The sequence below is a fragment of the Mytilus californianus genome, unplaced genomic scaffold (genome assembly GCF_021869535.1).
Source record: "Mytilus californianus isolate M0D057914Y unplaced genomic scaffold, xbMytCali1.0.p SCAF_4, whole genome shotgun sequence".
NCBI lineage: Eukaryota > Metazoa > Mollusca > Bivalvia > Mytilida > Mytilidae > Mytilus > Mytilus californianus.
In genome coordinates, this window is record NW_026262690.1 from 61244439 (window position 1) to 61263011 (window position 18573).

Consider the following 18573-nt stretch of genomic DNA (forward strand, 5'->3'; position numbering starts at 1 on the left):
CTTGATGAAAAGTAAATCTGAACTGTTTATTGTTCTTTGTGTCGTTCTGACGAGTCAAGCTGTTTCCAACTGATTTTTACAGTTTCTTCTTTTGTTGTGTTATTACATCACTATCCCAGGTTAGGGAAGGCTTCGAGCACTTGTACACATGTTTAACCCCATCACATACTCCATGTTTCCATCCCAAGTCCGGAACCTGTCATTCAGTGGTTGTCGTTTGTTGCTGTCTGTCATTTCGTTCATTGTTGTATCGTAATAAGGCCGTTAGTGTTAGCATTGTTTTACCAAAATAAACAATACCTAATTACTTCAAAGATCAACTACACCTGTCATTTCATAAACCTTCACTTAACCTATTGCTTCCAAGATTTTCAACCTTAAATGGGTAAAAGAAACCTTTAATCTTAGGATGACAAATTCAAATCTCTTGATTTCTCTTGTACATAATCCCCATACAAATATAGTCCCGCTGGTCATGTTATAAATAGGGACCTTTGTATTGTACACAATGTACAATTTAGAGAGTTGTTAGCCAAAGGCCCAAAATATCTAATTACACAGCCAATTAACTGGAAGAGGAACTTCGGATTTCTGATGGATGCGGTTGAAGACTATGCAAGAAAATGGGTTAAACGCGAGCAAGATGAACTAAAACTGGACACTTTATCTGAATGTATCAAAGCTGTTCGTTCGGCATTCAGAAGCGCATTCAAATATAACGATGTACAATGAGCTCACGAGTTTCTGATCCTTTGAAGAAGCCCGAGGTTTTTATCCTCCTTTCACGACACATATATTGTGTTCCAGCATTCAAAGTCTCAAACAATATTGTTTTATATGCAAACACCAGTATTTGGAATGTCTCATTAGAAAATCACAAACCCGTCCTTGTCTCCTTTAATAAAAAGACGATGACATTCTCCCATCTTTATACTCGATACACAACTTTCACGAAAATCTTTATAAAGAACGTTATATAGCCGGGTCGTTAAGCATCTTTCTAAAGTTTTTCGCACCATTTTTCGAAAGATGGCCTGCAGACATATTGCGATGATGTACATTCAACCAGCGGTGTCAGTCAGATGTATATTCTTTAAAATTCTAAAGATCTACGCCTTAATATATAATTCATAATCTTTACAATTTCGCAGTAATATAAAAACCTTTAATTTTTCTACGCTTTGCACTACTATTTTCCTTGCTTCATTGAAAGATCGACTAAAAGATACTAAACCCCTAACGGGAGTGATTGTGCTTGATTTTTATATGATGAAGACATAATCTTTCAATCAGTTTAATTGAGGTCTGGAGCTGGCATGTCAGTAACTGCTAGTATTCCTTTGTTAATTTATGTATCATTGTCATTTTGCTTAGTATCTTTTGTTACCTTTTCTGACAGCGGACTCGGAATTCTTTTAAACTGAGTTTTACTGTGCGTATTGCTGTGTGTTTGTTTATTGGCTAGAGGTATAGGGGGAAGGTTGAGATCTCACAAAATATGTTTAACCCCGCCACATTTTTTCGCCTGTCCCAAGTCAGGAGACTCTGGCCTTTGTTAGTCTTGTATGTTTTTTTTAATTTTAGTTCATTTATATGTTTTGGAGTTTAGTGTGACGTCCATTCTCACTGAACTAGTACACATTTTTGTTAAGGGGCCAGCTGAAGCCCGCCTCCGGGTGCAGGATTTTCTGACTGTGTTGAAGATCCATTGGTGGCCTTCGGCTGTTTTTTTTATATTCTGTTATATTTAACATATCCATAAAAGCGGGAGGTTTGGCTAACCACAAAACCAGGTTCAACCCACCATATTTCTTAAAATGTCCTGTACCAAGTCAGGAAAATGGCCAAAGTGACTAACCTGTTTTAGAATAACTTCACAAAATACTGTACGGTCAACAGTGAACGGGAGAGCTTTTTCGCTCTCCTTTTCCTGTGACATTACCAGAAAAACTCAAAACCTTATATATGTGGTAACTTGAACCCAACCTAAGTGTGGTATTCAATATGTGGGACAGACGGGACGAGCGTTTTACAAAAGAAATCAAGAACACCTTTACCGCTTTCGTAGACCTAAAAAATTCAAAAGTTTGATATATCAACATTTAGATAAGCATAATCACAATCTAAAATTTATAAAATTCAAACCACTTGAAACCGTTCAGAAACAACCAGGAGAATCACACAAGCAATTTGAAAAATTACGTGAAGTTCGCGAATTATTTTGGATAAAAAGACTTCAAACAGCTTATCCTCTCGGTCTTAATGACAAAATATTAGGACAGGGGAACATAACTAAAACTTCAATCGATGTCATTATTATTGTCGATAAACGACTTAGAAATAAAAGGTCTCATGGCAAACGCAAAAACAGTAATCAACGTATTAAACATCGTATAAATTATACACTTGCTGATCTGTTATCTATAATAAAAAATAATGGCAGACATCAAGTATTATGCAAACTGGGTCAGATACCAATAAGTAAATTAGATGCTATTTTTCTGGAGTGTGATAAAATTCCTTACCCGTATTATTACAGCATTTTGTCATCATAGGCTGTTTCCTAGTATCGATAAACCTGAAAATCATAAACGGCATTTTCTTGAATTAAAATATATAAATAGAGGTATTGATTTTATTAACTTATCTAGTATATTCAATGACTCTACCATCCAAAGCCAAAAACCTCAATATTTTTATAATATAGAACCACCTATTATTTCGTATTCTTATAAAAAAAAACCAGCAGAAGTTTGATTTTTAATAATACGTCAGTTACATCAGACGCCAATATAGAAAATAATGTTCCTTCTACTTGAGACTGTGAAACATCTAGTTTTAGATATGTTCCCTATCGTCATGTCCTTACAGGAGAATTCAACATCGTCCAAGACCGTGAGGTGATAACTTTTCTTAAGAAAGGACCGAAATATCGTCCTCCATCTAAAATAGATTGGAAACAGTGTCGTCAGGTCATTAAAGACGCTATGTCTGTCTACTGTAAAAATTGGTGTAAACGTAAAAATCTGATTAAAAATCTGTAGACAGTTATTTGAATAAAATTATGAATACTGTTAAAATTCGTATATCTCATTTTGAAAACAATTCCGAAATTAGTAATAGGGTCCATGATATTCCCATTTCTAGAATAAAAAATAAACTCCAAGTACTCGCAAAGCGGTTTGTGTTCGTACCGGCAGACAAAGCAGCAAATAATGTTGTGGTGGTGTGAAGCATATACTACACGGAAGTTCTCCAAAACGAAATTACAAATTCATCTACATTCAGGTCCGTACGCTCCAAAGAGAGTTAAATTGTAAACAAGCATATCACTGCCATTACCTAGGTTAAAGCCTCTTCCGAACATTTGAAAGTTCCTTCTATGTACTGGTTACCTAAATTGCACAAAAAACCATTTAAATTCCGTTTCATCTCCGCATCTAGTAAGTGTTCTACTACCAATCTATCAGTGCTTCTAGCTACCTCCCTTACTACTATCAAAGAACTTGTGGTTAACTTTTGTAATAAAGCTTATGAAAATAATGGTATTAATTATTTTTGGAGTGTGTTAAAAATTCTTTAGATGTTTTAGATAAAATACATGCTTTTGATGGTCCTTTTAATTCTGTTGACAGTTATGATTTTTCTACTCTCTATACTACACTTCCACACAATCTTATCAAGAAAAAGTTTTCATATTTAATTAAATGGTCTTTTGAAAAATCTCATTACAAATTTATTTGCTGTAACCCGTTTAAAGCCTTTTTCTGTAACGAAAAAGGAAAGTATGCTAGATACACTTACTGGAAATGTGAAGATATGATTGAAGCTTTAAATTTTCTCCTGGACAACATATATGTTGGTTTCGGCGATAAAGTGTATCGACAAGTAGTAGGTATTCCTATGGGCACTAACTGCGCCCCTTTAATAGCAGATGTATTCCTGTATTGCTATGAATCTCAGTTTATGACCAAACTCAATAAAGACACGTCATTGTTACATTTGGTTGATACATTCAACAATATCTTCCGTTATCTAGATGATATTTTTTCGTTAAATAATCCAGAGTTCTCTAAATATACTACCGAAATTTACCCAATAGAACTTACTTTTTTTTTAACTAAATCTAACATAAACAGCAGTAGTTGTCCTTTTTTAGACTTGGACATTTCAATCACTAAAGGAAAAATCCATACGAAAATTTACGACAAAAGAGACGACTTTTCATTCCCTATTGTTAATTTTCCTTTTTAAGACGGCGATATTCCTTTGGCTCCATCATACGGTGTTTATATTATATCTAAGCTCGTTCGTTATGCCCGTGTGTGTAGTGATGTCATAGATTTTAACGAACGTAATCAATGCATCACTGGTAAATTATTAAGTCAGGGATTTCGTTACCATAAATTACGTAAAACTTTTACTAAATTCTTTCATAGATACAAAGATTTGATTAGTAAATTTGGCTGTACCTGTAGAAAACTGATTAAAAACGGTATTTCACATCCTAAATTTTACGATACTATTGTACTTAAAACACGGAAATTACTATGTGATCCGTGTAAACTCATCGAACCTTTAAACAAACTTATTAGTAAAGATTATCTTACCAATGTTGTAATTAGATCTTTGAATATAGTTTACTTTGGCACTAATATCGATTTTGTCATCAGCAAATTAAAACATAACTAGATTTGTATTCTTTTCAAACGGGATGTATAAAGACACACCCACGTTCATTTTGATCTATAAAGAGGTTAAACTCCTAACTATCCTACTGCCTGTCGATACATTTATTTTTGGCATTGCACAAGTCATGTCTTCTTTTACTGTTCATGACGTTAAAATACCAAATCCCTGGGATGTGTTTTAGTTGATTTTAGTCTTTGATGCATGATTTTTTATTATTAATTGTTTTTGGCTTTTAACTAGCTGTCAGTAACTGCGAGTACTCTCAAATCATACTTTCTTGTTTATTTGACCTGTTGATACTAATTGTAGTGCCTTTTTGTTATTTAATGTTATTCAGGGTTATATCTGGTCTATATACCAGCTTTGATTAGTGTTTGGTATTACTATAAATTTTCACTTCGTACTATGAACATCAAAATTATTTATTTTGTAAAAATATTTCCTTTCTCTATTTGAACTGTACACATATACCTAACAACAAAATTATTTTCATTTACCTGTGTTTAAAGTAATTGCAAATGGCTGATATTTTTGTTGAGCATATTGTTTTTTCTTAAATTGTTTAACATTTCATAGCGGTATAACATGTTACTTCATTCTTCCCTCAGTTTATTTATTTTGTATTTACATTATATCATAGGTCAAATTTATTTGTCCAGTGTATGTTCACTGGTGTTAATATGGCCTTTGATTGAGTCAAGCCATTTCAGTTGATATTTTACAGTGTGTCTTTCTATGTTGTGATGTTACACTATTGTTTCAGAAAAAGGGTGAAGGTTTGGTACCATTAAAACGTTTAAACCCGCTGCAATTGTTTGCACCCGTCCGAAGTCATGAATCTGATGTTCAGTAGTTGTCGTTTGTTGATGTGGTTCATAAGTGTTTCTCGTTTCTCGTTTTTTATATAGATTAGACCGTTGGATTTTCCGTTTGAATGGTTTTACGCTGGTAATTTTTGGGGCCCTTTATAGCTTGCTGTTCGGTGTGAGCCAAGGCTCCGTGTTGAAGACCGTACTTTGACCTATAATGGTTTACTTTTATAAATTTTGACTTGGATGGAGAGTTGTCTCATCGGCACTCATACCACATCTTCTTATATCTACTAATTGTTATATTATAGTTCGTTTCTGTGTGTGTTGCATTTTAGTGTTGAGTTTCTGTTGTGTCGTTGTTCTCCTCTTATATTTGATGTGTTTCTCTCCGTTTTAGTTTGTAACCCGGATTTGTTTTTTTTTCTCAATCGATTTATGAATTTCGAATAGCGGTATACTACTGTTGCCTTAATTCTGCTCTTTGGTCGGATTGTTGTCTCTTTGACACATTCCCCATTTCCATTATCAATTTTTTTCTAAATTTTAGATCAGCTAATTAAACAGAGCTTTTCATACAAAAATAGGAAACGAAGATAAAAATTCCATGTTTTACGTCATGAAAAATCTTACTTTGTGAAGAACCACACTGATTCCCATAACAAATACAACGAAGATGAAATCAATAAAATGCTGGACTTTTTGATCGACAAAATAATTGTTGAGTTTGGCGGAAAGATATTTCAGCAGACAGTGGATATTCCAATGGTAATAAATGTGCACCACTACTAGCCTACTTATTTTATGTACTCATGTGAAGCATATATACGGAATCTTTTCAAAGACAAAATGAATAAAAATCTTGCAAAGTTCTATAATTTAACTCTCAGATATATTAATTAGGTTTTGTCCTTGAATAACCCACATTTCAATGATTGCATGCACCTCACATATCCCAGTGAATTTAACATTAAGAATATTGCCAAAAGTCGAAGGTCTGTTTTATATCTTGATCTTTTCCTAGATGTTAACACAGATGGACGACTTCAAACTAGAATCTATGACAAACGTGATGATTTCAACTTTCCAATTGTCTATTTCTCAACTGTAGCAAACCCTCTGCTCAATCATATGGCGTTTTTATATCTCAGTTAATACTTTATGCTCGTGCATGATCACATTATACGGAGTTTATTAACAGGGGTGTGCTCCTGCAACAAAAACTGCTCCAACAGAGTTATGTCCGATCCATGTGTTTTTGTCTCATCTCACAAGCGACATGTTTTCGCTGCCTTACATCATTAGAAACCAATCTAGTCGTCTGATCTGTAATTCTATTAATAGTGTCCTATTCCCAATTCTGAATTTTTTACTGCGTTACTGCATGTAAATTTCCATGGCGAGTAGTATTAGTATAGCAAGAGAAGCTTAACCTATGAACGCACCCGGTCTCGGTCCTTTTGGGTTATTGCGATTTCATCAAGTTCTGACTGTTACCTTGAATAGTCTCTTCCTGATTGATTTACGAGATTTGAACATCGGTAAACTAATAATGTCTTAATTTACAATTTGTCATGTCGGGACCTTATGAGATTACACTCTGTATGGAAGCGATAGAATGGACAATAATTAATTTTAAATTCTCATTTTTCATCATATTGCAGAAATAACAACTAGGTTTACCGTTTTGTTCCACAAAGTAGTATTTGTGTCATTTATGATTGCCTATTTTTTTTTCAAATCCCGTCTGAACAATTTTTCAAATCGTGTGTACGATATTTTAAATGGTTTGTACAATTTGATTTGTGCAAACGTTAAAAACCCGCAGAATCGATTTAAAAAAAAGTACAAACAGTTTAAAAATTCCTCGAAACAGTTTTCTACATTGTACAAATAATTTAAAAAAAACATTCAAACGATTTAAAAAAAAAACTGTTCAAACAGTTGAAAAATAAAACGTACAAACCATTGAAATAATTGTTGGGTGACTATGTTGAACGTTTCATTTCCATTTAACATGGAATGGCTCACACGTAGAAATTGACAGTGAGAGTCGGATGAAAACTTAACCATCAGACGAAAGAGATGAGTTCAGTTTTCCCAAAGTTAAATGTCCGTCTTATATAGAAACAGTCCTGCACTTTTTGCAAATCAAGTTTATATCTTTAAAGTGATAACATATTCCAGGAAGTGCGTTTCTTATTAGGATGTTCTTGATAGATGAATGCTGCATACAAGAGAGTTATGTTGAACCAAAGGGTTTTAATGGTGACTAATAAATCATCTTTTTGCAAGTTTTTTTTCGAATACATTCATGTTTTGGCTTGCCATTATCGAATATCAATGTCATGAATTTTCTACCCCAGGAATAGATTACCATAGCCGTATTTGGCAAAACATTTCGGAATGTAGGGTCCTCAATGCTCTTCAACTTCGTTCTGTATTTGACCTTTTTTAACTTTTTTGATTCAAGCGTCATTAATGAGTCTTTTGTAGACGAAACGCGCGTCTGGCGTACAATATTTTAATCCAGGCATCTATAATGACTTTATTCACAGATGACCACAACTACATTTTTGTATTTATCGTAGCCACAAAACCGACCTTTTTCTCATTTTCGTCATCAAGTAATGCGACGTATCATCGTATTGTTACTTGTCATGAGCAGCACGACGGGTATTGCTAGTGGGAGAGGAAGAGCTTACAATTCTAGGACATCTTATTTTACCTTCGTTCCTATGCGACTGTCATACAAGTGAGAGGTTTAGCTAGCTATTAAACCAGGTTTAATCCACCATTTTCTACATAAGGGAATGCCTGTACATTGTCAGCATTATGACAGTTGTTTTCCATTCGTTTGATGTGTTAGAGTTTTTGATTTTGCCCTTTGATAAGGAACTTTTCGTTTTGAATTTTCCTTGGAGTTCGGTATTTTTGTTTTTTACTTATTATGTGGGGATGTTATTGCTTAATCTTAAGATTTCTGTGTACTGATTTGTGGAGTGGTGTTTTGTTTGGTTATGGTGTTGTTGGTCTATCTTCGTATCATGTTTTAGCTTACCATCTTATAATTTTTAACATTTTTAATCACTTAAAGCAGGTAGACATAATTAAAGTTTGATATTTTAAAATTATAATTAACGTGATACTTGCTTCCGTTGTACCGTCGACTTTACATATTATATATTATATATTTATTACATTATAGGAATTAATGTACGTCTTATTAGTAAAAAATGATTTAATATGAAGGGTTGCTATTCTTTACTATAAACACTGCAATGGCTTAATTCAGTATTCGTTTTAGTAACCAAAACCCTTAACGCGTATATTAACAGCATATGTATTTATAATCAATCTTTAGTGATAAGGTACCACCATACTTTCAACTTTCGTAGTATGTGCTGTTGTCTATAATAACTTATCTGAAATGACACATTACACGTTTTTATTTGTAAAAGTCATTGAAAGCAAACATTATTACCCCACTTGGTCAAATAATGAAGATGGAGAATTTTCAAATCTAATTATTTTAAAAAGAAAAGATAGGTCAGGTGTTTGATTAATTTTATTAGCTATGTGTGAAATTGATTTATATCCGACATATCGTCATTTAATCTAATATTGTCCATGGCAAATCTCACCTTAACCTAATAATCTTTCACAAATACATTGAAATAACCGTTAGAAAGTGAATCTAATTAAAATAGTTCTTATCTAATATTCAATTTAACTCTTAAGTTCCATATAAAATCGAAAAAAATATGTACATAGTTGACCAAATATAACTTAAGAAAATTATTTCAGATATTTTTCTTCAAAATCTGTCAAAAAGTATGAAATAAGAAAAGTGATTTTCTACAATGCATGTAACTTTATGTTATACATTATGGTAAAACTCTTTACCATAACAAAAATCAAGTAAACTTAAGGTGAAGTCTATAGGAAGACACAATAGTGTCCAAACAAACCAGTATTTGCTCTTACTCTTTAATTTCTCGTGTTTAGTGGAGAATCAGCAAATACCAATTTTCAAGTCATATTGGTTAAGGATTTCCCTCCCAATCAAAATGTTTACCCCAAAAAAAAGGAGATAAAATTTGAGATACTATTTCAAAACTGTGTTCAAAACAATGTATACCGCTGTATAACCATTTGATTTTATTGATATGTATAACATTTTTGTTATATCTTAAATGTTTTTTATCTTGACTCTTTGGTAAAAAAAAATATAACAAAGATACTGAAATCTAACCCTATTTAGGTTTAACTACGTTTTAACTACTTTCGAATTTTTACTCTGTTGGTGAAAGAAATTCAGAGAAAAATGGTCATCTCTTTCAGCTGCATAATATTCGACAAAATGAAATGGTATGTCTTAGAAAACCACCATAATAACAAAAATACCTTCAATGAAATTGTTGCTAACATTCATAAGTTCCCAGACAGTAATACAAAATAAAAAAAAATCTACATTTCATTATGCGAATACTGGAAATAGAAATGAATATCTAAACTAGTCAATTCTCATTCTTGTATTTTGATACGAAGGTTTCCCCCTAGATGTCATACTCAGAATAGAATACGTAGGCATAATTAATTAAAAATCAAAACAGAGATTTCATTGGATAAAAAACGAAAAGATATCAAGGGAGAAATAGAAAGAATAAAAAAACAATTAAAATAAAACAGAAAACAGCATGTAGCCTGTCGAAAAGAAAAACGGCTTCCCACAAAATACTACACCAAAAACTTAGCAACACGAAAAACTTTAAAAAAACAAGAAATAAACTCAGGTTCTCTGGGACTACTGGAGGCATCAATCGCGTTGCTCTTGGTAGTCACAGTCAGTGATATCACATTCTAGGAAAAGAGGACATGATTAAAGATACGACAAGTGAGACTTATCTGTTGTCATTATAACGAATACATAAAGGTAAACCAAATAATGATGGCGTCTGTAAAGCTTTCTACTTCAACTTTACCATTATAAACCATTGGTCATAAGCATCGACCCCTTATCAGGAAAATCATGACATGAAGAACAAAACTTATCAGTGTATCCAGAATCAAATGGGAGATAAACACTCCGTATACAAAAGCTAATGAAATGTTGTTACATAAAATTGAAAGTTCACTATTGGAAAATTTAAATCACGTGTTAGTCGTTAAGTTCTCAACAGACCATCACTGCCAATTTCTAGACGGTAAGTCAAGATATTATACAGACTTAGCTGAATCTTCGGTTTAGCCTTTATTTCAAGTTCAATGGTAGCGATCAAAATAAAATCACCTAAGACTGAATTATTGAGTAAGAGGACTTCAGTTAAAAAAAGGAACTCGAATTAAACGAATAATGCCTAGCATCTTTTCATTAGTCTAAAGAACTCCTTTATATGTCGCCAGTGTAATATGAATAAAGGAACAACACGACACAAGTAAAGGAAAAGACACCGGAAAGTCAATATACAGTCCACATAAACAGAAAGGTGTCGAAACATCACTTCAAGCTCTATACCGACCCATGTCTAATATCAAACAATGACTATCAAAGATTTGCAATCACAAAATTCTCTCAATAACAAAAAACATTGAGAAATGTAATAAGTCAATCACTGAGGAAGTTCCTCTCATGGACATGAACATGTATATATGATTTAATTAGCTTGTTTAATTAGCTTATCAAAAGGTACATAAAATAATTTGCAATGAAAATCAGTACACGAAAAGTACTTAACTCTATACTAACCAGGTACAATGGAAAGGAAAAAAAGCATAAACAAAAAAATCATAAACAATATCGTATCAGAAAGTTCGCAGTTACTGGAAGCAATCTCAAAGAACTTAAACCTGTGTAAATAAACTTGCCGTACTACACTATTATTTTAGTGGCATTACTTCAGAGTAGATTTTATGCAACAACATCATAATCAGTGCATGAAGACACTACATTGTGCTTTGTCCATATCAAATATGTGCGGAATTTCTATGCAGAAACAAACGGATCATTTAGGTTAGCTTTTAAATGTACAGCGAATCGATACTGTTGTATTTACTTAACCCATAGCCTTTTGTTGTTTTTCTGTGTCGTTGGGTAGTCGACATTTACCCTACATCTCACGTCTAGCAGATCTTATGTAGTGTCTGTTAATTTGTTTTGGAACTTTTCTAGACCGGGACTAATTAACGAGCATTACAATAGTTATTTGTTAAAAAAAAGAGAGCTGTCTTTATCATTTTTGTGTTGTTGAATTGCTGTATTATTGGCATAAAGATCAAGTATTATTGCATTCCAACTTTCAAATATATTTTCGCTTTAGACTTCCAATGATTTTTTAACGATACTAAAATAGAACAATAAATAAATAACTATGCTCATCCCTAAAGTAGGTTAACTTGTCTTTTCTGCAAATTATATAACGATTTAGTAATTATGGTATAAGATTTGTATTAGACATATATATATAAATATATACTTTATGTGTAATCCAACTAACACAGTAACGTTAAGATGATTTATAAGGTAGTGTAAATTTATGAAATTTTAATTTACGACCCTACTGCAAAATAGACGTACACCATAAACAGTTCCATTGACGTATATGTAATATAATTAAGGTATATATGCATTTGATATTAGTTATGTCAATATTTGAATAGGGAGGCTTTAAATTTTAATAATGTTCAGGTAACTAACTTCTAAGCTTATCTGTAGATGCTTACTATTATATTGAGTCCCATTTTATAGGATAGAACAAGAGAAGTGGCTTGAAAAGGTAAGATATGTCTATTTTGTGTTGCTTTTTAATTCAAAATTATACAAAGCAGATTTTTGAAATGTTCTGTTCCGTATTTTCTTAGCCTTATTCTCTAAGTATAAAGGCTATAATATATAACTTATAGTTATTGCTTTATCAAATTGGAAAAAAATCACATGTTCTTTGTCTGTTATTATTATTATTATTATTATTATTATTATTATTTTTTTTTTTTTTTTTATTGTTGTTGTTATTGTTGTTGTTGTTACAGCTTTGGCAAGATATCAACATAAAAGCAAATGAGAAAATATGAATAAAGTTCAATTCATGCACTACCACAATCAATTTTATCTGCGTTGATTTGCATTATCATCTGAATATGTTGCATTAACAGCTCTTTTGCAATATAATGATAAAATCTCCGACATAAACATTGTAACCGAGGTGAAGCAGAGATTGAAGACGTTTTTTTAACTGTTTGTGTCGATAAAATATTCTCGACAAGTTCAACTTATTAAATTCCAATACCGCAGAGTACATAAATTCTCCTATAACATATTGGGGAACATGACAGAAACATATTTTGACCATCAGGGGTTATTGAAAAAGTACAGAGGTTGTTAGGTCAAAAGGAGATGGTCCTTGAGTTGTTAGACCTCTATTCTTTTCTATTATACACAAAGGGAAATATTCGAAATGTATAATGTCGTGAATGATATTTATTGAATAAAAAAACATGTTATAAGCTAGATAAACTTTCTCAATTCAGGACATCTGTCAATTCCTTTGCCGGTATTCTTTTGGCAAATGCAAATGCAACTTGCCACTATGATATATTCTTTTAACATTTCACAAAGAACATAAAAACTTCAATGATACAAAACATTTGTCCCGATATATATAACTGCTTCTTGAGACGGATTTGTTTTAAAATTGACAAAACTACCACTTTTCTTTCTCTATTGTACGTATTGCAATTGGGTTCGTGGTGGTTTCTTGAAGGATCTTTGAGAGTGAACGGTCAAAGAAAAATTTGTTCACAATCTTTGATGGAATAGATTCATCATCCTATGTGAATGGATTTTGTAGGGAATTAGTCAATTAGAGTTGAGTTCTAGAATGATGAGATTTGGTTCACAAAACAAGGGCGCATGATAAAACGGTGAAAATTTGAAGACTAGGAAGTGTACGGTTTGTCTATCTGAAAGAAAACATGTACGATTGATGATGTGCATTTTATAATGGTGATACACAGAAGAGATTTGTAGTTATTCTGTAATAAAATTGAGAATGGAATTGGGAATATGTCAAAGAGACAACAACCCGACCAAAGAGCAGATAAAAGCCGAAGGCCACGAATGGTTCATTAACGCAGCGACCCCTAAATAAAATTGTGTACTGGTTCAGTGAAAATGGACATCACACTAAACTCCAAAATATATAAAGGAACTAAAATTAAAAAACATACAAGACTAACAAAAGCCAGCGGCTTCTGACTTGGGACAGGCGCAAAAATGCGGCGGGGTCAAACATGTTTTGTGAGATCTCAACCCTCCCCCTATACATCTAGCCAATGTAGAATAAAGAAACACATAGCAATACGCACAGTAAAACTCATTTTAAAAGACGTCCGAGTCCGATGTCAGAATAGGTAAAAAAAGAAACTAAGCAAAATGACAATGATACATAAATTAACAAAGGACTACTATGCCAGCTCCAGACCTCAATTAAACTAAATGAAAGATTATGTTTTCATCATATGAAAATCAGGTACAATCCCTCCCGTTAGGGGTTTAGTATCATACCATCATAAAATATATGAGAAGAACATAACCCGTATCATGCCAACAACTGGTTTTAGAATAAATGTTTTTATTTCCGATGCAAAGACCCTATGAGTGAATCAATATTAATACCAAAATATGCAATCCTTAATGATCTGACAACAGTATCGTAACTATATCCCTTCCGAATAAGTCTGTTTAAAGGTTTGGTTAGCTTTTGAGGTGAATGCCGACATTTTTGTGCTTTGTAAAGAATATTACCATAAAATATTGGATGTGAAATACCTGAACGTATAAGATGTCTGCATGTTCATTTATATTTACGAATGATGTCCTTGTACCGACGATAAAAATTTAGTAAATGTTTTGACTAGTTTGTGATATCGAAAACCCTGGTGTAATAATTTTTCAGTAATACAGAGATTTCTTTCGTTGAAATCAAATACGTTGTTACATACACGAGCGAATCGAACAAGTTGAGATATATAAACACCATAAGATGGTGACAAGGGAACGTCACCATCTAAATATGGATAATTAACAATAGATGAAAAATCATCTGTTTTATCATAAATTTTGGTATTAAGCTTCCCGTTAAAGATATAGATATCAAGATCCAGGAAAGGATAGTGTTCATTGTTAGTATTAGCTTTATTTAAAGTCAGTTCGGCAAGATAAATCTCTTTAGTGTACATACTGAAGTCGTCATTATTGAGAGCCAATATATCATCTTAATGTAAGATGTTTTAGAGCAGTTGAAGTGTTTTTAACCTTGAATTTCCGCTTTTGCTTTGACCATGCCTTAGAAAAACTTTGATAGTGTCTTCAGATGACTATAACCACGATTTCTCGTCGGAGAGAGACAACAGGGCTTTAAACTTATATAAGTGATTTCTTAAAACTTAGATACTGTTGAATCAAGGATATCGATATCATAGGCAAGAATAAAGTATTCCAAAGTTATTTGAAATAGTGCTAGTCCCTATACAATCACACGCTCGTGGGAAGGAAAACAGTTTGGAATTGCATAAACTCCTCATGAAAAGACCGCGTGCCTTAACAAGGTGAATCTCTCATGCAATGGTGTCTTCCCGGAATGTATACATTTCACAAAATGTAAATGTATATTCCTCGAATGGCAAAAAAATATTAATTAAGTAAATGTTGTTTTAGTGAGGTGTTTAAGGTAAACGGAATGTACTTTACAAAAGCGAGATTGAAAAAAAATCTACATTTTTATAGAAAAATATGATAGTAAAAAACAACCGGAATCAAACCAATATAGACAACTTGAGTCCGTAGGGTATTTTTTTTCTCCAAATAAATATGCATCACAAACGAGACGATTTTAATTTTGAAATTATAAATTTCCCCCACCTTAGCAGCAATATACCAACTTCACCTGCATATGGGAAATACATTTCCCAACTCATTCGGTATTCAAGAGCTTAAAGCTGCTACTTAGTAACTAACTTAGACTTTATTAAACGTCACCAGTGTCTGAGCAGAAAGTTGATGAACCAGGGTTATATCAAAGAACGTCTCGTCCTTTTTCTAAAAAGTTCATCGGAAGATACCAAGACCTTGTTGATACATATTCCGTATCAACTTCACAAATAATACATGATGGTTTTGAAGTATAGATTCTAGGTACTGACATTGTTTATCATCTTAATTACATGTTACAGTGTTCTTTTTATTTGTCTTTGTATATCTTTAACTTTTACTGTTTAGTTCATTTTTGGTATGTACTTTTGGCGTGGCTAGGTATTTATACATCCCATCATTACATGTTATTATGATCTTTTTGGTGTTCTTGTCTTTCATTTTTGCTTATGTACTTTGTCTATAGAGTGTCTATATGCCATTTTGTTTTTCATTGTTGAAATAGTTATTTGTTTTTATAGTGATTAAGATTATAACACAATGTGGACATTTTTACCTATTATGTCTGTTTGTTTGGATCACATATTGTTGTCAATATAATGAAATTCTATATGACTGTCATACAAGTGAGAGGTTTAGCTAGCTATAAAACCAGGTTTAATCCACCATTTTCTACATAAGGAAATGCCTGTACCAAGCCAGGAATATGCCAGTTGTTTTCCATTCGTTTAATGTGTTTTAGCTTTTGAATTTGCCATTTGATAAGGGACTTTCCGTTTTGAATTTTCCTTAGTGTTCGGTATTTTCGTTATTTTGCTTATCACTAGATGATCTCGCTCGGGACATTACAGACAGGGTGATAATGGTAGATATCCGAGATCTTTAAGCAGAGAAAATATGACTCTTAATGTTTAGACGCTGAGACTAACAGCCAGTCAAGGTAGTTAAAAACCACTCTAGTAGTAGCACTGAGACTGTTTATCAGTAAAATTGACTCTGGCGTGCTGTATCAAATTATATATCCATAACGTGAGGGTACCCAAATTGCACCTATTTTGACAGTTTTTTCACCTACGTTTTTTTATGATCCAGACAAAAGTTTCCATTCTGTGTTTATTTTGTAGACGTATCCTTATTTACTATATAGTTACACCAATTCATTTTTGAATTCATATTGAATCATAGAAAAATGGGTTTGAACCGACCCCCAAACGATCCATGATTCTGTAATGAGGAGTACCCAAATTGCATCCATGCTTAAATTTATATCCTTAAAAATCGAATATCAGATGTTTTGTTTTATTTCTTCAAATATTTAGAACAATTTGACATTAGTCCATGCTTACTATTCATTTTTTAAGAAATGGATGCTTGTAACATATTTTATTTGCTCATTTTTAAAAGATGACTTTTTGTGACCGTCGCATGGCGACGTTTCCGTAGATTTTACTTTTTCCAGCGAATGCTTCATCTGTTGATACATTGTAAACGTTTTGTGTAAATTTAAATATATTTACCTATGTTGAAAGACGTATATAATGTTAAATCATGAAAATACAAATTTTTTAGCCTCAAAGAAAACTTAAAAGATTTCCGCAGCTGTTTTTGTTGAATAGGTGCAATCTGGGTACTCGGTGCAATTTGGGTACTGTGACGTTATGCAAATTATTAAGTGATTATTTCTGTAAAAGCCTACAAAATTAATTTCTTTAAATATTTGTTAATAGTTCATAAAATATTAAATGTAGCGACAGAGACTGACAGTGATGGAAACATGCCCTCGAGATAGAAACAGTAGTCAATATGGCAGACTTTACACAACCTTGTTTTCACATCTGATCATTACTTTAGGCAACACACCCAGCAATTTATGAATTTTAAATGTTAAGTAATGCCAAAATCAAACATTTTATATAACACGACATAATATCTTGATTTTCATTGTCAGATTATATTTCCAACGCTTTATATATCAGATATCAGATGCATAAAATAAATAATGAAACGTGTAATGACTCGACCTTTTGAATTTATGCATTCAAAATATCTTACGTCCGGCATGCAAAACACAAGTGACCAACATCAAATCAAAATTGTGCTACATCCAATAAAACATCGAAATACGGGTGTTTGTATTGATCCGTAACGTAAAAGCCTAATTTTTTGTTACATTTCTTAAAACGTGAATGTTCAAAATTAAGGGAAAAATAGGTGATTGCGTGCCTTTTTAAAGTGCATGTTGAAATACCAATTTGCAACCATTATTCAGTCAGTGCAAATTTTTCACGATTTATTATTTTGACTGTTTTATTAATAAATCGTTTGCGTATGTAAGTGTCTGCAGCGATTAATTTCACACAAAAAACTTACGAGAAAAAATACTCTAAAGTCATGAACATTTTAGTATACATTACGATCAATTTCTGTCGTAAGATTTTTTGTGAAAAGAGCCCCGATCAATGAAATAATATTAACTGGTAATACATCTACAACTGTTGTCACAAAGAATATATCATATGCTTTGTCCTTTTTCAATTTGCATTTTACCTTGTGTAGAAAAAAATCAAACTTAATGTTCATGCAAATCATTTATCAATTTTGCTTACAACTATGTACAATTTAGATAAAATCATGTAAAAATGGCTTATCTATCAACTGTCACTGAGTTGAATGAAACGAAAAATAAGTTGAAGCATTAAATCCCACTATTCATCATTTATATACACTCAGTCGAACACTATTATCCATAAAACTGTTTAATCCCAATTAGTATTCTAAATTTATTTTTCACATTTGATCTAATAGAAAATAGACGACATTTGTAAAATCTATTAATTTAACGAAATCATTGTGTAATTAATTACAAGATAGTGTACATTACGCATAAACATGACGGCTACATCGACTTGCATATACAAACAGACAAATAATCGGTAAAGCATGAAACCCAAACGGTAGGAGAACATGTATGTTGTTGCAACTTACAATATTTAATTTGAAATGTCTAGAATCACTATTTTGAATGCCTTGTTGAAGAACCAACAATGCCTATGATAACCCCACTTCATGATGTATCTACATTTCTTTATCATGATTTAAGTTATGCAAACAACTTGCAAAATTGTCATCAGTACCTCAGTTACA